The sequence below is a fragment of the Schistocerca piceifrons genome, chromosome 3 (genome assembly GCF_021461385.2).
Source record: "Schistocerca piceifrons isolate TAMUIC-IGC-003096 chromosome 3, iqSchPice1.1, whole genome shotgun sequence".
Classification (NCBI taxonomy): Eukaryota; Metazoa; Arthropoda; class Insecta; order Orthoptera; family Acrididae; genus Schistocerca; species Schistocerca piceifrons.
This window is the reverse complement of record NC_060140.1, coordinates 960,051,556-960,075,238: the sequence shown is the minus strand read 5'-3', so window position 1 is coordinate 960,075,238 and position 23,683 is coordinate 960,051,556. Positions and strand designations below refer to the sequence as shown.

The 23,683-nt window shown below is 43.6% G+C and overlaps 1 protein-coding gene across 1 annotated transcript in view; it reads left to right on the top strand.

The window, feature by feature from the left end:
- Positions 1-23,683, top strand: part of LOC124789274 (CD151 antigen) — a 182,281-nt gene that overhangs the window by 30,787 nt on the left and 127,811 nt on the right. The window contains exon 2 of the mRNA XM_047256580.1: positions 15,306-15,343. The gene's annotated coding sequence lies outside the window, so the exon portion shown is untranslated. The remainder of the gene's footprint in view (positions 1-15,305; positions 15,344-23,683) is intronic.

Sequence of the window (23,683 nt, the reverse complement as noted above, 5' to 3'; positions counted from 1 at the left end):
TTAAAATATTTTTGAAAGAACAATCATCAAAATCTCACTGCTAGAATACAATTGTCTAATTAAAATTTTAAGACGAGTAACACCCACGGCTGAAGGCCTTAATGACAACAAATTCAACTTCTTTATCGGCTGAAGGCCCCAGTAGTAATAATTTAAAAACTGTTTCAGAGTCTGAAAGCCTGAATAGCAATCTTTTAAGAACCAGTTAAACATCTTCAAACTAAGTTTCACGTGAGTTCCCGAGGCCCACCGCACGGCGTCCATAGAGACGAGGCGTTCGCCGGACCTTACGTCTTGGTGGTGACTTAGTATCTATGTACCGCATTTTTAAAATGTGACTACTCATACTGAGGCGGTTTTAGTTTTATGTCTAGACCCTCGTAGACATATTATAGAATCAGGTTTATCTTCTGAAGAAGACTCAATTACTTGGGCTGAAACATAGGTAAAAGTTGGTTTCATTACCGCAATCGAGGCTAATAGTTTCTTATATATTAGATTATCACGATTGCTGACTGGGTTGCGATGTTGAAAGTACTAAAATTTAGACCACTATTTTGGAGACCTACCTTATCGCTTTTCGGTGTCTCCATGTTTATGCTCGCTACCTTATTAAGTACAATAAAAAGGAATGCTGAGAGTGCTGTTTCCTCCCTGGGGATGTATGCCTCATCTCAGGTTTGGTCCAAGCTCCACAGCCATCTAGGCTGCCAGCGACAATTAACTGCCAAGGGCCTTAAAGGCTGTTCTGTGTACTGATCCATCGGTTCTTGCAGGATACCTCGCAACACGCTTTGTGACACCATCGGCGTCCTCATCCTATCCAGCTACCTTTCTCTGACAGAAACGAGGAGTTGCAGAAATCCACTCTCTGTTTAAACCCCCACAGATCTGAAGCCTATAATGAACCCTGTACTGTGAGAATTCATGCAGGCTCTTTACCTCTTCACACGACACAACCCCCTGGCCCAGATTCCATCCACAACCAGATGATCCAGCACTTGGACATTACCTGGGGACATCTACTAAGGGTTTTCAACTGCATTTGGCTCATGGGTGTCTCATCCTCGCAATGGCGAGATAGCATAGTTATCCCTGTCCTTTAGCCTGGGAAGGACCCAACGCCTCTTGACAGCTACCACCCAATTAACCTGACCAACGTACTTTGAAAATCGCTCGAGACGACGGTTACCTCCCAATTATATTGAGTACTCGAATCTCTGGGCCTTTGATCGCCATTTCAGAGTGGCTTTTGGGAAGGACGATCTACAACCGACCATTTACTCTGGTTAGAAGGAGCAAACAGGCTTTTTCTAAACGGTGACACCGTGTTGCAATCTTCTTTGACCTACATAGGGCATATGACATAGCTTGGTGCTGTCACAGTTACCCTCCATGAATGGGACTTTCACTGCCCCCTTCTGATCTTTATCCCACTGGCTCTTCTGGGTTCGAGGTGACACCTCCCTTGGCACCCATCAGACCCAGGAGAATGGTACCCCACAGGGTTCTGTGTTGTCACTCATCACCACAATGGGCTTCTAAGCTCTGTTGGGCCTCTGCTTACCCCAGCATTGTATGTCGGCGATTTTTTGCACCTGGTACCGCTCTGACTCGATAGCATCTGCTGAACGCCAGGTTCAAGGTGCTATATCATGGGCCTCTGCGTGGGCCCTTTCCCGTGGCTTTGTTTTCTCCCTCCAAAATGCTGGTTATGCATTTTTGCCATCGACCCACAGTCCACCCCAATCCAGAACTTCACCTAGGCAACCAGCGCCTAGATGCTGTAGCAAAGCCCCATTTCTTGGGCCTTCTTTGTGATAAAAAGTTGATGTGGCTGCCCCATTTTCACCACCCAAAGATTACCTGCATACAGGAGCTTAATGCTCTGCACCTCCTGCATATCTTGGAGTGCAGACACTGCTAGTATTCTTCATATTTATAGCACTCTGGTTTTGTCCAGTGTAGATTACGGTTTTCTGGTTTTACTCTGCGGCTCCTTCCACTTTGAAACTACTTGATCCTGTTCATCATTATAGGGTGCATCTGGCTATCGATGCTGGTTACATTAACCCTGTCAAGTCCTTGCAGGAGTGGAGATTCCCCCTCTATAAATACGATGGAGCTAACTCTTGGTTTCTTATGCAATTGCCATTGGACGATTCCCTGACCATCCTTTGTACTGTCCTCTTTGCAAACAAGAGAGGTCTCCCTCCTGATACCCCCCTCCCCCCTTGGGTGGGGTTGTCTTTTTTCTCTCTGCTATCCATGACCTTCTCTCTGCCCTTTGCCATTCCACCTGCTCAGTTGTCTTTCTCTGGGTCCTAAGTCATGTGGGCATCCCATGTAACGAACAGGCTGACCGACTAGAGGCAGATGTTTGCCACCATTCCCTTTCATGATTAAGGGCGCAGATATGTGGGTTCACATCAAATCTCCCTTTACCCAAAAGTTTAATGAAATCTGGTGCGCTACTGTGCTCAATAATAAACTCCCCACAATCAAGGAGTCTATTGCAGTTTGACGCTCTTCCTTCCGCTCCTCTCAGAAAGAGTCCACTGTCTTATGCTGTCTGTGCATCGATCATTCTAGGCTCACCCATTGTTTCCTCTTGTGTAACCAGCCACCCCCATGATGTGGCTGTGAAGCCAGACTGATGGGATCACATAATGTTGGAATGTCCCCTTCTTTTGGGCTTTCTTGCTAAGTATAGCCTTTTAGGTTCTTTGTCTTTAATATTAGCAGACGATTCACCGATAGTTGAACTGTTTCTCAGTTTTGTATGTGAACGTGGTTTTTTATGTTCAGCTATAAGGTTTTGCTTTACTCCTGAAGCAGGTGAAAGGTGGTCGTTGTTGGGACCTCTTTCTGAGTCTGGGTCCAATGACTATGCCCCCTTGCAAAGAACGCTTTTTTATTTTATGGCTTCTACTGTGTGCGGTCGTAATTTCCTCGCTTTATACTTTGACCCCTCTGACTGGATAGACCAGCTTTCTGCGGACACTTCTACCTAACATATGTAACTTTTGAATTGTGGGACTGATGACCTCACCAGTTTAGTCCCCACAAGGGCTCAATCAATCATTATCTGCTGACAATTATGTATTTTCCATACGCTAAATGATAACCTGTGAAGTATTAGCTTACGTATGCAATATTTCACTTGGAAATTAGGGTCTTAAGCTAGTTAGAATACGGACAGAGATACCAGATCTATATATGTTGTAGATAGGTTCACTTATAATTCATCTTTTCCCGGTGAATGGCTTTAGATGCGGACCTCTATGGTTGCCGACTCTGCTGGTGTTACTTACTACAGGCGTGCTCTGTGCAACGTGCTGAGATGTATCGACTGTAGAGATTACGGCGTTCCAAGAAGAGGAGGGGAATCACCCACAGCAATGCAGCACGCAACCAGCTACTCAGAAGCTGCCGTTGCTGCATGCACGCCCGTCTCCTGCTTTTGGAGACGTTGTGCAACACGCGGGACCATCGTGTGTACCTTGTGTTGCCACGGCGTTGTCTTGCGACCTTGGGCTAGCTGCGTTAAAGAATGGCGTGTCAGGCCGAAATTGCCTGCTTTATTCTATACGTACGAGTTGCAATGGGGAAACGCGTATCATGCACAGTCTTCCCAGAGTAATATCTTCAGTAACGCAGTGATCCTCTCGAACTAATGACTATCAATTTTAGAGACGAAACTTCCTGGCAGTTTATAAGCTGTGTGCCGGACCGAGACTCGAACTCGGGACCTTTGCCTTTCGCAGGCAAGTGCTCTACAATCAAGCGCGACTCACGCCCCGTCCTCACAGCTTTATTTCTGCCAGTACCTCGTCTCCTACCTTCCAAACTTTACAGAAGCGCTCTTGCGAAACTTGCAAAACTAGCACGACTGGAAGAAAGGATATTGCGGAGACATGGCTTTGCAACAGCCTGGGGATGGTCTCCAGAATGAAATTTTCACTGTGCAGCGGAGTGTGCGCTGATATGAAACTTTCTGGCAGATTAAAACTGTATGCGGGACCGAGACTCTGATTCGGGAGCCTTGCCTTTCGTGTAAGTTTCATATCAGAGCATACTCCGCTGCAGAGTGGAAATGTCGTTCTGGAGACATCCCCCGGGGTGTTGCAAAGCGATGTCTCCGCAGTATCCTTTCTTCCAGGAGTGTTAGTTCTGCAGGTTTCGCAGAAGAGCTCCTGTGAAATTTGGAAGGTAGGAGACGAGGTACTGGCGGAAGTAAAGCTGTGAGGACGGGTCGTGAGTCTTGCTGGGGTAGCTCAGTTGGTAGAGCACTTGCCCGCGAAAGGCGAAGGTCCCGAGTTCGAGTCTCGGTCGGGCACAGTTTTAATCCGCCAAGAAGTTTCATATCAGCGCAGACTCCGCTGCAGAGCGGAAATTTCATTCTTGAATTTTAGAGATGTTAACGAAAGCTGAGTAGTATTGAGAGGGAATTTGTAAAAGCTGTCCGTGTTTTCAGTATACGAAATGTTATATGTAGAATTCTGTGCGGATGAGAGAGAGATGCTATCAACTTCCGCAAGCCCCTTATCCGCATTCGTAGGTGTTTTACAAAACACCACTGCTATGACAGTACAGTAGCATGAATATTTGTCTGATGAATTCCGCATTTTACTTTGAAGTTTTGCTGTGAATTAACAACGGGACGTATTTAAATGTCAGTCATACCAAATTTAAACTCATTTCTCTCTGGACTTCAGTGTCACAATATTTTTGTTCCTCACGCACGTTCAAGGCATCTTGCTAGAGAAAATTCTTTTTTAAATACAGAGTGCTATAGTTTAACTGAATGTGTTCACACTGCTGCTTAGCCAGCTGTATGCATCATAGGATGCTGAAATATCTCTGGTATGTTCATAGATTAGTGGAGTACGCTGAAAAGTCCTAGTTATGTTCATTGATATGCTGAAAAGCAATTCAAATTTCCCGTCACCAGGTGAAAATACGGCGCTGTAGGCAGTCAGAATGTGAAATGTTTCCTGTTTTGACACCAGTATCCTGTTTCATTTGGCGACGCGTGTTGACTTCTTTCGTGAAGTTGCCGTTAGTGTAAAGGGTTAAGAAGGTTGTTTTCCACACGAAACGCAATAGTTACGTAGAAAAAAGATCGTGTCCTGCTGGTAATGCTGTTTCATGAGAATGGGCAGTAATAGCACCGCCGCATTGTAAGAATATCGCCGACGAAAACGGCTGCGAAGAGGCCCCATTCCAATAAAATGGCTAAAGAATATGGTAGAGAAATTTTAAGAAAGAGACGAGTCGGTTGGTGCATCAGGGAGGGGCCGGCGGCCCATTCCCATGGCGGTTGTGTATGGAGTTGCTGACCGGGCCTCAGATTCTGCAGCCAGAACTCGAGCTGTTGAAGTAAGTCTCGTCCCTGCTCAACGGTTCAACAGATGTTGGGTTCAGTTTACTCTGGCATCCCTACAAGATTCAGAATGTGCACCAAATGAAGCCCCAAGATAGGGTACAATGCCGTGACTTTGCCCTTCGTTTATCGGCACGTACGGAAATGACGTATGCCTGGGGGACATTCTTTGGACGGACAAGGCCGATTTTACTGTGAACAGTGCTTGAATGCACAGAACTGTCTCATTGCGGTTCTACTCCGTCACATGTTGAGCACCAACGTCCACTGCACTCGGCTTATCTGACTGCATGGTGCGGTCTCACAAGCTCCTTCATTCTCGGTCCGTTTTTCTTGGAAGAGATGAGAGCTCGCGAAACTGATAGGTGTACAGTGACAAGTGCAAGTTATAAGGACCTCCTTGTGCAACACGTGATTCGAGCTTCGTAAGAATGCAACTGTATCCACACCACTTTTTTCGTGCAACATGGGACGACACCTCATGTCCCTTGCTGGGTGAAAGATTTGCTTGGAGAAATCTTCGGTGACGACCGGATTGTCTGTATGCGGTTCCAAGATGTGGGGCCCGGATCCCCTCACTTAAATTCACGTGACTTCCGGTTGTACCGAGCGAGGTGGCGCAGTGGTCAGCGCACTGGACTCGCATTCGGGAGGACGACGGTTCAAACCCGGGTCCGACCATCCTAGTTTGTTTTCCGCGGTTTCCTTAAATCGCTTTAGGTAAATTCCGGGATGGTTCCTTTGAAAGGGCACAGCCGACTTCCTTCCGCACTCTTCCCTAATACGATGGGACCGATGACCTCGCTGTTTCGTCGCCTCCCCCAAATCAACGAGGAGACTTGTAACTTGGCCACATCCTTTTATAAACGTTTCAGAACCACCATTGTGTTTCTGATCGTTCCTCCCCTTTCCCTGCTCTCACACCACATTACGACTGCTTACAGCGCAATATTTTCACCTAGCTGCAGAAAGCGGAAATATTTTTCTTGAGCATTCTCCGCCAACGCGCCGATTATTGTACATTGCTATCATTAAGATTGATCTCATTTATTGTTCGGTCACAGTTGTACGTTTTTAATTACTGTAGATTACATATTTGGATGATCATTAGATCTTCAGATCTAAGTAGCGTCGGCAACCGATCTTGTCTATACAGAACCACGTGTCAGAGAAATCTGATATGGCGTTCTGAGTAGACAAGACTGGTTGCTGACTCAACTATGTCGATCTGATGATGACCGAGACTGATCGAAACATGTAATCTAATTAAAATTGTGTAAATGAGACGGAACAATAAATGAGTTATCTTAATTATGTAAACAGTTGCTGAATCTCTGAGGACGATTATGTCGTCTGTTGTGATACCTATGTTGTTTCAGCACCCTGCGATGTATGTGGCCCGCTCTGAATCACTCGGAACGCTCCGTTTATTTCCACCCAGTATTCAACGAACCAACGTCGTAATTTACATTTCATAGAATAAGCTCATGGGCATAGATCACAGTAACATTTTAATACAATATAGTCTGCCATATTCCTCAGAGTCTACAGATTGCAACATTTTCTCGTAATTACTGAACTGAATTTCGTGAAATTCTCAGCAGAACATTTGGTAGTTGGAAGTGAAATGAAGTCATCAGTTGTCACATGTTGCACATCGTTAAATGTTAATCACATGGTTCATTTACCAAATGCGTGTTTATTCACCGAAATGTTAAATCATGGCAATGTGGCACAAGTCTTACTGTGACGACTGCGTTTTGTACTTCTAAGTATACCTATCAGAAACGCTGATAAAACCACCGGTTTTGTAGCGAACGACGAGTAGAGCGTGCTCCACAGATTGCAAGTAATGTCAGGTCGCCGTGATGCAAATCGATAGGTGCGCGTGAAGCGGTCGTAGGCAGTACATTAAGGGCGGCAACAGGCTGCCGCTCAACCTGGGCCTCGCAGACATTCTCAGCATGCCCGCAGACGATATATTCATGTGTCGGTGATTCGTGCAATTTCATTCACCGAGTGCTAGTAACACATTTTGATGCATATCATGTAAGACGACACTGTCCTTCAACTTTGAACCAAAAAGTGGACGCACTGAGGTCACAGGTCATGGGACACCACCTAATATCGTGTCGGACCTCCTTTTGCCGGCGTAGTGCAGCAACTAGACGTGGCATGAACAAGTCGATGGAAGTCGCCTGCAGAAATATTGACCCATGCTACCTCTATAGCCGTTCATACTCGCGAAAGCGTTGCCGGTGCAGGATTTCGTGCACACGCTGATCTGTCGATTATGTCCCAAATCGGGCGATCTGGGTGTACAAATTATTAGTTCGGGCTCTCTATAATGTTCTCCAAACCAATCGCGAACAATTGACCCGATGACATGGCACATTGCTCTCTATAAAAAATCCATCATTGTTTGGCAACATGAAGTACACGAAAGGCTGCGAATCATCCCAAGCAGCCAACCGTAACCATTTGAAGTAAATGATCGGTTCAGTTGGACCAGATGACACGGTCCATTCCATGAAAACAGAGCCCACGCCATTATTGAGCTACCATGAGCTTGCACAGTGCCTTGTGGACAACGTGGGCTTATGGCTTCGTGAGTTCTGCGCCGTACTCGAACCCTACAACCAGTTCTTATCAACTCATGTGACCAGGCCACAGTTTCCAGTCGTCCAGGGTCCAGCCTGTATGGCCACGAGCACATGAGGTGTGCAGTAGGCGATGCCACTCTGTTAGTTAAGGCATTGACGTCGGCCGTCTGCTGCACGTAGCCCACTAACGCCAAATTTCGCCGCACTGCGCTAACGGAAGCGTCCGTGATACGTCCCGCATTCATTTCCGCGGTTATTTCACGCTGTTGCGCTTGTCTCTTGGCAATGACACGCAAACGCCGCTGCTCTCTGTTTTTAAGTGAAGGCCATCGGCCACTTCGTTGTCCGTGGCGAAATGTAATGCCTGTAATTTGGTACTCTCGGCACACTCTTGACACTGTGGATTTCTGAATACTGATCCCCTAACAATTTCCGAAATGGCATGTCCTATGAGTCTAAGAACTGTTTTTTTTTTTTTTTTTTTTTTTTTTTTTTTTTTTTTTTTTTTTTTTCCTTCAGTCTTCTGACCGCCACGAATGCCTCTCTTGTGCCAGCCTCGTCATCTCAGAGTAGCACTTGCAACCTACGTTCTCAATTACTCGCAGGGTGTATTCCAATCTCTGTCTTCCTCTACAGTTTTTGCCCTCTACAGCTTCCTCTGGTACCATGGAAGTCATTCCCTCATGTGTTAACAGATGTCCTATATCCTGGCCTTTCTCCTTATCAGTGTTTCCCACATATTCCTTTCCGCTCCTGTCCAGGTTTCGAGAGGGTGCGTTTCTGGATGAGGTATCAAATATATTGTTTCCCCCTACTTATACCACCCGAGGAGATCACAAGTGTAAAATTAGAGAGATTCGAGCGCGCACGGAGGCGTTCCGGCAGTCATTCTTCCCGCGAACCATACGCGACTGGAACAGGAAAGGGAGGTAATGACAGTGGCACGTAAAGAGCCCTCCGCCACACACCGTTGGGTGGCTTGCGGAGTATAAATGCTAGATTTAGATTCTAGCCAAACCACCTCATTCCTTACCTTATCAGTCAACCTAATTTTCAACTTTCGTTTGTAGCACTAATCTCAATACTTAGATTCTCTTCCGTTCTGATTTTCCCACAGTCCGTTTCACTGCCATACAATGCTGTACTCCAGACGTACATTCTCAGAAATTTCTTCCTCAAATTAAGGCCTATGTTTCATACTAGTAGACTTCTCTTGGCTAGGAATGCCCTTTTTGCCACACCTAGTCTCCTTTTGATGTCCTCCTTGCTCCGTCCGTCATTGGTTATTTTTCTGCGTAGGTAGCAGAATTAGTTAACTTCACCTACTTCGTGACCATCAATCCCGATAAGTTTCTCGCTGTACTCATTTCTACTGCTTCTCATTACCTTCGTCTTTCTTTGATTTACTCTGTCTATACTCTGTACTCATTAGACTGTTCATTCCATTCAGCAGATCATGTAATTCTTCTCCACTTCCACTCAGGATAGCAATGTCATCAGCGAATCGTATCATTGACGTCCTTTCACCTCGAATTCTACTCCTGAACCTTTCGTTTATTTTCAGCAGTGTTTTTTCGATGTACCGATTGAACAGTAGGGGCGAAAGACTACATCCCTGTCTTACACCGTTTTTAATCCGAGCGCTTCGTTCTTGGTCGTTCACACTTAGATCCTCTAGGGTCTTGTACATATAGCATATTACCCGTCGCTCCCTGTAGCTTACCACTATTTTTCTCAGAATTTGGAACATACTGCACCATTTTAAATTGTTGAAACCTTATTTCCAGGTCGACCAATCCTAAGAATGTCTCGATTTTTCTTTAGTCTCGCTTCCACTATCAACCGCAACGTCAGAATTGCATCTCTGGTGCCTCTTCCTTTCCCAAAGCGAAACTGATCGGCCTCTAATAAATCCTCAGTTTTCTTTTCCATTCTTCTGTGTACTATTCTTGTCAGCAACTTGGATGCGTGAGCTGTTACGCTCATTGTGCAATGACTATTGCACTTGTCAGCTCTTGCAGTTTTCAGAATTGTGTGGATGATATTCTTCCGAAAGTCAGATGGTACATCACCAGAGCCGGTCGAAGTGGCCGTGCGGTTAAAGGCGCTGCAGTCTCGAACCGCAAGACCGCTACGGTCGCAGGTTCTAATCCTGCCTCGGGCATGGATGTTTGTGATGTCCTTAGTTAGGTTTAACTAGTTCTAAGTTCTAGGGGACTAATGACCTCAGCAGTTGAGTCCCATAGTGCTCAGAGCCACATCACCAGACTCATATTCTACACACCAACGTGAATAGTCGTTTTGTTGCCACTTCCCCCAATGATTTTAGAAATTCTGATGGAATGTTATCTATCTGTTCTGCCTTATTTGATCTCACGTCCTCCAAAGCTCTCTTAAATTCTGATTCTAATACATCCACCCCTCTCTTCTGTCATATCACACAAACCTTCCGCGTCATACAGGCCTTCAGTGTACTCTTTCCACCTATTTGCGCTCTCTCTCTCTCTCTCTCTCTCTCTCTCTCTCTCTCTGCATTTATCAAGGGAATTGCCGTTGCACTCTTAATGTTACCATAATATCTGCTTTTAATTACACGGAAGGTTGTTTTGACTTTCCTATATTCTGAATCCTCCCGACTATCATGTCTTTTTCGATTTCTTCACAATTTTCATGCAGCCATTTAGTCTTAGCTTCCCTGTACTTCCGTACTACCTATTTATTTTATTCCTCAGCGACTTGTATTTCTGTATTCCTGAGTTTCTCGTAACATTTTTGCACTTCCTCGTTTCATCGATCAACTTAGGTATTTCTTCTGCACCCATTGTTACTACGATTCCGCGCAGTCTATTAATTGTCATCGTGCGGCCATCATCACAACGGAAAGCTTATCACACGGATCCTCTGGGAACAAATGACAGCTATAACAATGCACTGCCTGTTTATGCTTTGTGTTCGGCATACTACCGCCACTTGTACATATCGCTATGCCATGACTTTCGTTGCCCCATTGTATTATTCCGGACATCCGCAGCATCTGTACAAAGCTGTAGTTGGTGCATCCTTTTTGGAAGCTCTGAGCGTTACGCCTTAACAACGCAAATATACGGCTTTGCAAAACTGATTACGTTCCGTCGCTGTAAACACTAAATTTTTGAGACTACAATATACATGGCAGTTACATCGAAATGCCCTTATTTTCAGTTTGTTCCCGACACATAATTAAATTTTATTTCCTTCTTAAAAATGTTTTCAGTTAAGTTTTGAAAAAAACGATCACGTACCAAAAAGCTCTTTCACGAGAGCCGCTATGGTGACACGAATGTCTGCGTTCAACATCCATCCGGGTCCTCTGCAACGTGTCTGGAGCGATGGTGCTTCCACCATCCTAGTACGGAGGTCTTGAAGGTCCCGCGCTGCCGTGGCGAAGACCCTGACCATCGTGTAAATCCACTGGTGTGATGTCAGGAGAAAGCCAATTCGTGGGTCCATCACGTCCAATCCAGTCTCCTGGAAATGTTAAATTCAGAATTGTCAGAGCATCCAACGGCCTGTGAGGTGGAGCACCATTTCGTTGAAACCAAAGTACATCATCTCTAGCTGCGTCATTCCTGTGACTGTCTCCTCAGCAGACGCAGTTTTCTTGCATGTGAGGCCACACCACACATTCACTTTCGGACTATCACGCACCTTTTCGTGATTCAAAGGGCTGGGTTTAAGCGGTCGCTTAGGGCACCAAGCTGAAACCCCGATGGAGGCGCCCTTAGTGCAAAATTTTTAAGCCATGTGTATCGTAATTAGTAGCGAAAACAGACCATTTCCACGCCCAGTGGATTTAGATGCATTTTCAAGGGTCTTATCAAGAGCCGAAGTAACGGCAAGTAATGTATAAGGAAGGGAAGGAAAACGTTGAGGAGGAGGAGGGGGGGGTTGTTGCGTCAAATATGTCGTTTGTATGGAAAAATGCACTCGAACCGGTCTTGCTGTTACTGGGTATGGCCGCCGTTCTTGTCGTCGGGCTTTACGGCCTGTGGACCTGCACCTTTTATGAATACGCAACGCATTTTTAAGGATCATTTGAATAGTTTCACTGACATCTGAAGTTCCGTGAATTCTGACGAATTGGTTTCCTAGCACTTGGTTGGCATGCTAGGCAGACATTCTCACTTAACCCTAGGACGCCCAAGCTTTTTTTTCTAACTTTGATGCCTAAGGGGAGGGTTTGGCGAGCCCACAGCTATTAAATAAGTTTACTGACGGAAAAATTACAACTTTCAAAATGGTTTATGTATTTTAACTAAGGCATCGGTTTATAAATGTTGTTAATTGTTATAAATATTGGATTGAGTGAATAAAAATTGACATATTACAATACAAAATACAGATGTGTTCACATACAATAGACTACTCTTGAGTCCTCAACTTCAAGGCAAGAGACACACTTCAGTTTTTTCTGAATGTGTTACACACATGTTTGTGTTTTGCTTTACTTAGATTGTTGTACTTCTGCTTCTTTGTTTTAGCTTCTGTTACACAAATATGGCACCTACCTCTCCTTGCCACAATACCCTTGTAAACTGGCCGACCCATTAGGTCTGACCAAAGACCGTGTACACTGACAGAATTGTCCCTATTTACCCCCATAAGTATCAGGATTCCTATGAAGGCATACAATTCTTTCTCATTAGTCAAAGTAACATTTCGCCTAAGTGCCTCTTAATTTGAATGTGTTACTGTAACATCCACGATGTCAGGTGTAAGAAGTAACTTGAAGGCTTCTCCAGGTGAATGGCAAACACCAGCTGGAGTTACTCCTGCCTGCTCTCTTACTATATTAGCAACAGACCTCCGAGGAATTCTAGGCTATGTGGTTACGTACCTTCTTCCAGATTTGCCCACAATAACATCCTGATGGTCACTGCCTGAAGCTGCGCTGTCTTCATCTTCTCTAACATCCACTTCACTTTCCCGATCTGAATCGTACTCCATAACACCATCCTCATACTCATTTTCACTCCTCAGGTCAGAATCTTCAGCTAAAATTTCATTCAGACCTCTTTCTAAAGACGAGTCACGTATTCTTTTAGTCATTTCTAAGTCTAGGTGTGAACAGTACGGAACTGCACTGACTCACTGCAAGTTTACAAGATAAATAACAGCTGACTGACATCAACAATCACTTCCTCTGAAAGTAAACCGATTGTTGTGAATATCAAGAATACCAACCAACAAGAAACTAACTTGCATTGTTGTAGAGATGAGTAATACGAAATCCTACTAAGGGAAATTTTCTATAGCGTGGAAGCCTAAGGGGGGGGGGGGGGGGGGTTGTTGGACCCACAATAAGTTAATTTATTTTTCTTTCAAAGTAGGAATTTTCTATAAAATATATTGACACTAACGTTTCATAAAATAGCCAACAAACAATAACTCAAAGGGAATATGTAGTATGAAAGTTACTTGGGCAAAAGCAGGGGACACAAAAAAATTGTGGGTTCAACGAACCCCCACCTCCTCCTTAGGCGTCCTAGGGTTAATCTTAAGGCACACGCTGACCTCTGCGTGACTCTTCAGAACGCTGCCAAGTGTCCAGGAACTGCCTATGCCGTGTTTTTATCCTCATGGCGTCTGGTGCTACGCTCATGTAAACACAAAGAAACTGTCTTTGCACCATAACAATGGATTTAAACACTGCGCACCAAAGCGCGGTTTGTGCCTTCTGAAATGACGCCATTTTCGCTTGGACGGACAACAATGAAAACGCCTCAAACGTTGACAAATTAAGCTGCAACTTTAGGTCCTCCTGCACACAACGGACAATTCAGACCTGAAACAGATTTACTATTTTTAAACTGCTTCAGAAAATGACATTTCGGTGTAGAGACCCTGTAAAATTTCCTGGAAATAGATAACAGGACTCTAAACTAGTTTCTCCATAACTTCCTGTTTCTCGCCAGTTTCCGATTTTGTGCTGCGATGGGCGTTAGCGGTAACAACTGAAACTGGAAATGTACTACAGAGAGCGTTGAGTATGACGGCCGGGCCAAATAAAGGAAGTGGTTAGGAAGCAAATGAAATTAAGCCTGTGTAACTTTTGGCAACTGAGTACACTCGCACCTCAAGACACTGAGAATTGGTACTGAGATATTTCGGGTTTCCCCCAATCAGAAGTAAAATTGTCCTCATCCCGAAGGTTGGTCTGAACTCCAAAGTGCTTTAGGTAGGTATACTCGTGTAGATGGTGTTGAGATTCTAGAGAATGTTAGGACGCTGACGGGAGGGTTGCGTCACGTGACTCACCTACCGCAGCCAAGTCGTTGTCACCTGATGCTGACCTGTTCTCACTGTGATTACTCGTGTTGTAGCCGACTTCCTGCCTTTACGGCTTCCTAATCTTACACTGCTTGTGTTTTGTTTTCGTGACGCGCTGTGTAGGCTGCAAGAGTGCTTTCGTTTCCTGTGAGTGTTATCTCGTGAGGGTGCCCATAACCAACAGGGGAAATATTAATGTTCTACGATACGTGAACAAAGGAATAGCGTACGTTGTGCATAAATAACAGAGGAGCTAATGAAAACCTTTCATTGTGGAAACTGCTTAATCAGTAAAGTAAACCCTATTGAAGTTGATTTTTATGATGTAATGACGTTCAGGGTGAATAGAACTTATTACAGCATACCTTCCGACTGTGATTTAAGACTAGACTTCGTCCTGTATTTGTTTTTTACTGCATAAAGGTGCTGTTCGTACTGTCCTTGAAACAAGTGGTTCCTGTTGCCTCTTATCACGCGTTTGATACGTGTTGGAGTTTTCGTATGGAAAAATGAGTATGTGCGTCTAAGAATAGATGAAATTGTGAAACATACAGTGGTTATCACCTCAGTTTGACCTGTCTAGCGAAGAATCGGAACATACTGTTGTATCAAAGTTAAATGTGAACTTTGAGAAAGAGAAAGGTGCCACAGAAATATAATAAAAATGAGGACAAGCGTAATACAGACAGAGCGAAAGACACAGGTGGACAATGCCCGCTAGAAGAGACTGGTATTACCGGAGAGGGTAAACAATTGTTGGGCAGTATGTCGAAACTGCAGGTAGTACGTGCGAAATGATTTCTTACGAAATGGGGTGTTATTACTGAACATTTGGGTTAAAACTCCTTGGTAGCCTGAACGAAATTTCTGCCACGATTTTACTATTTGTAGTGTAAACATATAAGTTACGTGAATTACATTAACCTACGCCATTGAATTCTCCATGCTACATATGTTTTAGCATGAACTGAGAAATTGATCACTTATTAAATTTTCTCTCTTTACAGATTTTAGAGAGATCCCGCTCGAACTGAAACCGCTGCACGTAAGTATCTTTTACTCATATTTCACGCTGTTAAATTTCTAAGATAATTCTTCTCGGCATATTAAAAAAAATAGACGTCTGATAAACTTTACTGGTTTTGGATCGCTATATGACCACCTCTATATGCCGCAAATGTGTGTGTGCCGCTGTCCCAATTGGTTAACTTAGAACTGGACGAAAAGACCTGAGCTCTACAAAGGGCCACAGCTAGCACAGGAAAGGTTCAGTTAATGAAAGGACTAGGCCACAATTCTCAGACATGATTGGCTTTATTACAATATAACTCTGAGCAAGTTTGATTCCTTGGTACTTCATTAAAAAAAAAATGCGAAATATACATACAGAATCATTGCTCTACCAGACTTGATCTTAAGCCAGGGTAGACAAACATCAGCTCGTTTAGCATTAAACTTTTAGGCAAGCTGTTAAAATAATAAGACTAAAATATATTTTACCAAGTAGTAATATTCAAACAAACACTATCAAAGCGATCAGTATCCAATAAGCCTGGTACTTCAGGTAGAAAAATAACAAAATAACTAGGCCAGAGTATAACCTTAGACCTTATTCTAAGCTGGCGTCTACCAATAAGCCGACGGTTTAAAAAAAAACGCAGAGCATAAAATTTTAAGACAGTTTCTCATAAAAACATTACTCTAAATATAGGAACCTCTAAAATCAAAGTTGACAAGTGAATGACTTTAAGAGTTAACTTCCACAATAGTTCAACACAGGATCATTAAACAAACTCGTGGTTTTAAAATTAAGCCACCACTAAGGCAACTACAGATGCACCAAGAGATAATGGTTGCAATTGCAAGCGTATACTCAAAGCAGGAGTACACAGCTTTCCCTTCATTACACATGAACTGCCGCTCTTGATACGAGCCCTTTTACTCTCCAACAATCAACACGCCTCCTCAGGCAGGTCGTTGTACACACGGGAGAGAACACAAAGTAACAACACAAGCTTCTAAAACACACAAACAGATGGTGTTAATTCAACAAACCTCAAACACACCTTCATACGTGTTTCAGGAATACAGGCCCGACAATAATGACAATTTAAACTATGGCCTGGAAAACGTCAAGCAACCAGTTGGTCCAGTAGGTAAAATAAAAAAAAATTTAACCACACTTGATAAATCATCAAAATACGGGGATTTCACTACTAAGGAAATCGCTGAGGACTGACGGTTGGCAATAGCCATAGCACAGATTGAAGCAGCTGACGAGAATTTCGAATGAGGCAACAAGAGGCAGCAATACATAAAATCACGTTGTTACCACAGTTCATAGGCTGAAATTTTGCTCACAAAAAAAAATCCATGCTTCCAATGCCGTCGTGAGCAGAAACAAGGCTGTCCACTCAGTCCCAACAACCAATGAACGTCAGAATCGCTAACGCCAGCAGTAAGTCTCAGTTCTACGGCTTTTACTGTCGCTCAGCGTGCTTCCAAACACAGTGCATGCACCTCCTAGCGGCTCCGTGTTCACTCTCTCTCTGTGCCTCGCCTCAGGCGCGCTCTATATAGGCAAACTTTACGCCAGACGCGATCGATAACCGCTAGGTCGATGTGCACGCATCACTATCTTAGGATAGAGGACGAGAAATCTGAAAAATGCTGGGATTTTGCACAAAGAACTAAATTCAACAATGTGCCCTGCCCTCCAGCGTAGCGAATGAAAGATGCAGGGAAAGCTATAAATTGTGTATGAGCGTGTCAGAATGCCATTGGACTCGCTAGACATAAATCCTGGCGATTTTTACTACCAAGACTACGAAAAATGGACGTGTTTTCTGGTGAGGAAATTATGAATCGAAAATAACTCTCACGAAGACATTGTGCAGCAATGTCTGTCCAACTGCGGTGGCCACCCGATTGCGGAAAACTTGCTGTTTTATTGCACAGCCTTCATTCGTAGATGTAGCACAGCGATTTCCCTCGTGATATGCATTAGCTGTTAGAAGAGGTGAGGCTCAATTTATACAGCGGCTCATTCAACCCACAAAGAAGCATTGTGGTAGAGCCAAATTTGCAATATGAGACACCATTAACGTCACGGGAAAGCATACTACCTTCGATATGCAGCCATACAACTTGAATGTCTACTGCAAACTGCTCAACTTTGCTGCAAAGTAATGTTCTGTTGGTTGACGACTGGGCTGAAAGGAAAATTTGCAGGTCCTCGTCCACTTGCTGTTCTATCGAACACTAGACCAAAAATGAGCTATTGGGATACTGTGTACAAAATACCAATACTTTCAATATGAGCAGGTTCCTCATGAAAGAAAACTGGATTACGGGACACAGATATAAACTGGATCTTGGTATTGTTTGCATAATACTGGAGTTCTCTGGTGCCCTATGCAATGAGTACAATTCACTTTTTGCAAGGCGTTTCAGTGAAACTCAGAATTCCGGACCACCACAGTAACGATCGCTGTCATGATACAGATTAGTGAACTGATTGTTTTACAACACATTTTGTGAGACTTCCGGCCATTACGAACGCTTCTAGAACCTTCCAGTACGCACTCTGGCACTCGTGTTAGGCGCCATTATGCCAATAAGTACCGACAAAGAATACATGCGCTGCTTCATCTTGTATGAACTTAATGTTCATTCGTTGAGACTTGATGACGGATGCGATATTTTAAATGGATCATTTGTCTTACCTCACTGGAAGCGCATACTTTTATAGTTCCGAATATTCCCCAAATTAATCTCTGGACTAAGAATTATTTGTATAGAAATCACTTAGCCTACACTAGCCCACTTACTGCTTGTTAAAATATTTTTAACTTGGGTAAGTTCCTCCATCGTCGAAATTACCGTTTTCTGTAATGGGTAATAATAAAAACAAAATTTTACGATTAAATATATTCGCGTCTACATTACAAAAGTCAGGGAGTTAGAAATACGTTGGGTAGAAAACTTAATTTACGCATTACAGTTGCGGCGAAAGTTTCCACTGTCAACGGAATGAAAATTCCGTGGATCAATAGACGATACTGAGCAGTCGCTACGCAGAGCTGTGACTTGAAATTCAGGCAACGAGAAACGGACACAGTCAGTCATCTATATGGAACAGTCCGTTACTGCTCTATTCATATACACTGGCATCCCACACGTCACTATCTGTCTACAATGGCATCGCTACCCTCCACTGCCCGTCTAGGTATATCTAGCCAGAATGATCTACGGTAAAACAAGCGCATACATCGTCTAACGATGAAGACTCAACAGAACTTGATTTGGTGAATAATTGTTACTCACGAAAGATAGTTAGTTACCAAACCTTATTCGATGTAATTGTATCCATATTTTGCAGCTTAAAACGTGACTGTATTCAAAACATTGGAAGTATGAACTTTTTCGTGTTTTATTAACTACACGTTGCATTTCGGATCCTGTGGGTCCATCGTCAGGTGTAATTTGTCTTATACATGTTTTATTTCTTCTTCTGAATGAGATGAAATGCATATTCCTGTCACGAAAATGTTTAATGTTAGGTTATGAATTTCGTAAGCGGAAAATATGTGCAAAATAGTGGAAAACGAACTGTGTAAACTTACATCATCCAAGGAAAGCATTTGTAACGTTTTAGTACCGGCAGACATTCTTTTCTCTGTCGTCTTAGTACATGTAGTTACTCGATTTGGTTTTTCTCGATCATCTACATCAGAAGCAACCAGCTACTACCGGTGATTGCAGAATAGAAATGAATTTGTAGGCGACACTTGAACATGTAATATTCTTAAGGTAAGCAACTGCCGCTAGAATCAGCAAGAAAAAAGTTACCGATATAGTACAGCGCAGTTCTTCTTAGGAGAGAATCTATTGCAACATTTTAGCATATATGTAGAGGCATTCGTGCGATTACAGTGTCCCAAACATTGCCGCTGAAAGAGGACTCGCGTACTGAAATACCTAAACGCGGAAGATGACGCAAACTTTTCGACGAAATACGACGACGACGAATGTGACTCGCGAGTTCGCATTGCTAAGTTGCGCATAGCGGAAGTGAAGCGTCGGAGGAAACGAAACCTGATCTGCGGTTTAGGAAAACTCCTGGGAACTTGGATTACGCAAGGGTAGTTGTGTGAAGAAATAGCTCTAAAACTGTCAGTGAAGTCTCTGAGACGTGCATAATTTAATAAAGCCTGATTGCGGAGTACTATAGTTTCCCAGAAGCGTCGAAATTTAGCGCACATCTCTAGCGGTCACTGATGTCCTTAGGGGAGACAAATGACATTTAAAACTACAAACCGTGTGACATGGAGACAGTAGGAATTTTTCCGTTCTGTCCCGGAAAGACCTAAAATTTTTTAAAAAAGCGTGTCACGTCTGAATGAACCCACATGGATTAAAGGTTAGGAGTTATAGAAATTTCCTTGTAAAAAAAATGCACCACACCTGCAGTTTAGCTTATCACGTTGCTTTCAGGTGACTATTGCTTCGACGCTGGAAAACAATTGCTCTCGCTGCCACACAAGCAGATCCAGCACAAAATTGTAAGTTGGAGAGCTTAGACGGCTGGGGTAAGAAGCTCAGGGCACTTCCACGGTAAAATGAAGAAACTGTAGACAGTATTGCTTTCCCCACAGGACTTTCGCAAGTCCGAGAGGCAACGCTAGGCAGACGTGCGATCAAGTACGCCAGTGATGGACGAATGCTGCCCAAGTTAGCAACACTGGAGGTTTCCGCCACTTCAGAAATACCGTTGCGTCAGCCCTTGGGTCTGTTGCCAGCGGAGTTTGGACTGTTTTTGTAAGTGATCTCGGACACGCTTTATCTTTCTGTTGCGAAGAGTAACGACAGTACTCGCGAATTTGTTTTACCTGCGTAAGCTGTGTGTCGATCCGGACTGCAGTCGCGTCTTTTACAAACGTCCATTGTCTGAGAAGAGCGTTTCGTTTACCGTATAATCTAAAAATGAAAAATAAATAAAAATGTAAGTCTAACGAAACTGCCAAGAACGCTTTGTGAAATTCACGTAAACACTTTTGGTAATAAAATGCGTCAGTTAAAAAAAAATAAATTAGTTCGTTCCACAATCTTAGATTGGTTTTGACGATACCCAATGATCTTCAAATCAATACGGAATATCGGATGGATCATTTTTTCTGGAACACTTTTTCTGTCGCCCCCCCCCCTCCTCCCAACCTGACTGCCCCAGTAATGAGGTAAACTCTGCCAGAAATGATTGCATGGCTAATTAAGTTACCATCAGGATGAACGCTCCCATATTGTTTTGAAACTAGTGAACAGTGAAATGTATCGGCTTTTGCCCTCAGTTCTGTATCCAGGTCCCACAGCTGCTGACGCGTAAGATGGGTTCTAAAGACTGTGTAATTAAAACAGTTATTTCTTAGGTAACAATGACGTAAAGAGCTAGTGTGTGTAACCCTGGTCCGATCTAAGAGTGATAGACGGCCCTAATCTGGTCTGGTTTAATAAATAAATTAACGGGCATGCACGGATTCTGTTCAGCCACGCGGGCGTCAGATAGTACTTATGAAACTTCCTGGCAGATTAAAACTGTGTGCCCGACCTAGACTCGAACTCGGGACCTTTGCCTTTCGCGGACAAGTGCTCTACCATCTGAGCTACCGAAGCACGACTCACGCCCGGTCTTCACAGCTTTACTTCTGCCAGTATCTCGTTTCCTACCATCCAAACTTTACAGAAGCTTTAATATCAGCGCACACTCCGCTGCAGAGTGAATATCTCATTCTGAGTACTTACTTACATTTTTACTTGGGATTATATCTTTGTTACTGTTTTGTTTCTGCATTGTTGTTAACGTTTACAGGTTGTGTGCTCAATCCCCTAGCGTATATGTAATTTTATTTAGACTGTCATATGATGTGTTTTATTGAGTTCTTGCCTACGGCATACCAGTTTTTCATGAAGCGTTTCTTAACAGTTGTCTCAGTTGCAGAACATAGATTTGGCGACGAGTTTCGAACAAACTGGTTAATTCTCAGGCTTGACCTACTGGGGCTGCACTGACATTGCGCGATGTTAATAACGAACGTTACAATGGTAATACATACTTTACAGAGTAATTGTAGACGAATGTCACAATCAACAGGTGCCTACGTAGCAAGTTAGAAATTTTGACTTGCTAAGTAGGCACACGTCGATTGCGACACTCATCTATGATTACTGTGTAAATCATGTACTGTCCTTGTTACAAGACCAGGCACTGACAGTGCAGCCTCACGTTATGCTTGAGAATGAAGCAGTTGGTCCGAAAATAGTCATCAAACGTATGCAGCTCAACTGTGACTAAAAAGACTTGCACCAGGCGACCGGTCTACTCGACGGGAGGTCCTAGCCACACATTTCATTTCATGATGGATTTGATAATAAACGCCTCATGAAATACTAAAGGATGTTGGTCCTGTATCAGCAAAATGTTGAACTGAAAAATACCTGTTGCGTACTGTCACAATATTACTATCCAGAAGTTTGCTTTTTCTTTCTGTTGGGTACCATCTTTACCGTGTCAGTTTCAAAAGTATACTTTCCAAAGCATAAAAAAATTATTTTGCTATTCGAGTATATAATTCGTGAATTGGGCCATATCACTCCTTACGTATAAGCAATCATGTCAGTATCTCTGGGCATTACGCTTTCATCTAGCGGCGGTTATGGTTTCCTTATACTTGCCATGGTATTACAATCTACTTCGCATCCAGTCTGCACCCCGCCTACGTGTTCTGAAATCATCGTAATACTGTGCCGTTTTACGACAATTGTTGTATTTAGGTTGTAAGTACTTTGTTGTTAAATATATCCGCTCGCTTTCACGTTACACATTTGATTTCTGTCCTTCGCTTATTCCACAGAATGTGAAGACGATTACTGAAACTCATAATACCTAATAAGAATTGCGATGAAGACTTGCTTCTGGTTTGCTCCAAAGGGGTAATCTCGTGCAGCAACTGCCAGACGCCTGGTGTAAGCGCGACCGCATTAATGAATATTTCAACGAATTCCGTTGAATGTACGATGGTGGTGATGTATGTCGTCCCACCCCCGACAACAGTGGCACAGAACGGTCGCAGAGCTTGAAGTTTCGAAACGAGACAAGCCTACCGACATCAGCTCATGACTCTGTAGTTGCTGCGAAGCTTCTAAGAACATTGTTAGTCATTCAGTGAGTCCCATAAATTCCCCTGTGCTTCAGCACAGGAAATAATTTTCGAGGAAAGAATATCGTTTCGACACAGCACCACTTCTACGAAAAAGCTAGTTGTTACGAAGTAACCCCAACAGAAAGCCTGCCAACGAACTGACGTGGCGGTATGAAAAGTTTTTTGACCCTCAACACCGTGCTGGTTTCCACTAGTACAGTGTAAGAAAAGTTTCCCAAGAGGAAACGTGTTGTCTGTTTAGTTCTAGTTAATTTGCGCTAATATCAGTACAAAATGATAGTTTCTAGTTAGAGCACATTACCAACTTCACGCTATTATCTTTTAGGTGTAGACGAGTGTGTAGTTTTCCCTAAAGTAGATCGTTCTTTGGAAAAGATACGACGAAGTGTACTCGTACTAATGAATGCAATAAACTCCTTGAATGAGTCCGCTGTCATGATGAATTTTTTTAAAAAAGTCCTTTCATTTATGTTTCGGCTATTACGATCTGCAACGATAATTACATAAGAGGACAAATGTTGTACATACATTAATAGTCAAAAGAAGTAAAAATTTACCAACCAAACCTTAGAACTAGTCACATAAAGATTGTCAGTGGCTATGTGAAGAGTCAACTGCCAACTGCTAGCATTTTTGTGAGCTTCAGCTGAGAGGTGACATTAGTGAGGAATACGCTCTTTTCGCATTTGAGATCAAATAAATGACAGAGCATGTTGAGCTACAAACAGCGAGATAATTATAAAACAGTGTAAATGGACATGATACACTCCTGGAAATGGAAAAAAGAACACATTGACACCGGTGTGTCAGACCCACCATACTTGCTCCGGACACTGCGAGAGGGCTGTACAAGCAATGATCACACGCACGGCACAGCGGACACACCAGGAACCGCGGTGTTGGCCGTCGAATGGCGCTAGCTGCGCAGCATTTGTGCACCGCCGCCGTCAGTGTCTGCCAGTTTGCCGTGGCATACGGAGCTCCATCGCAGTCTTTAACACTGGTAGCATGCCGCGACAGCGTGGACGTGAACCGTATGTGCAGTTGGCGGACTTTGAGCGAGGGCGTATAGTGGGCATGCGGGAGGCCGGGTGGACGTACCGCCGAATTGCTCAACACGTGGGGCGTGAGGTCTCCACAGTACATCGATGTTGTCGCCAGTGGTCGGC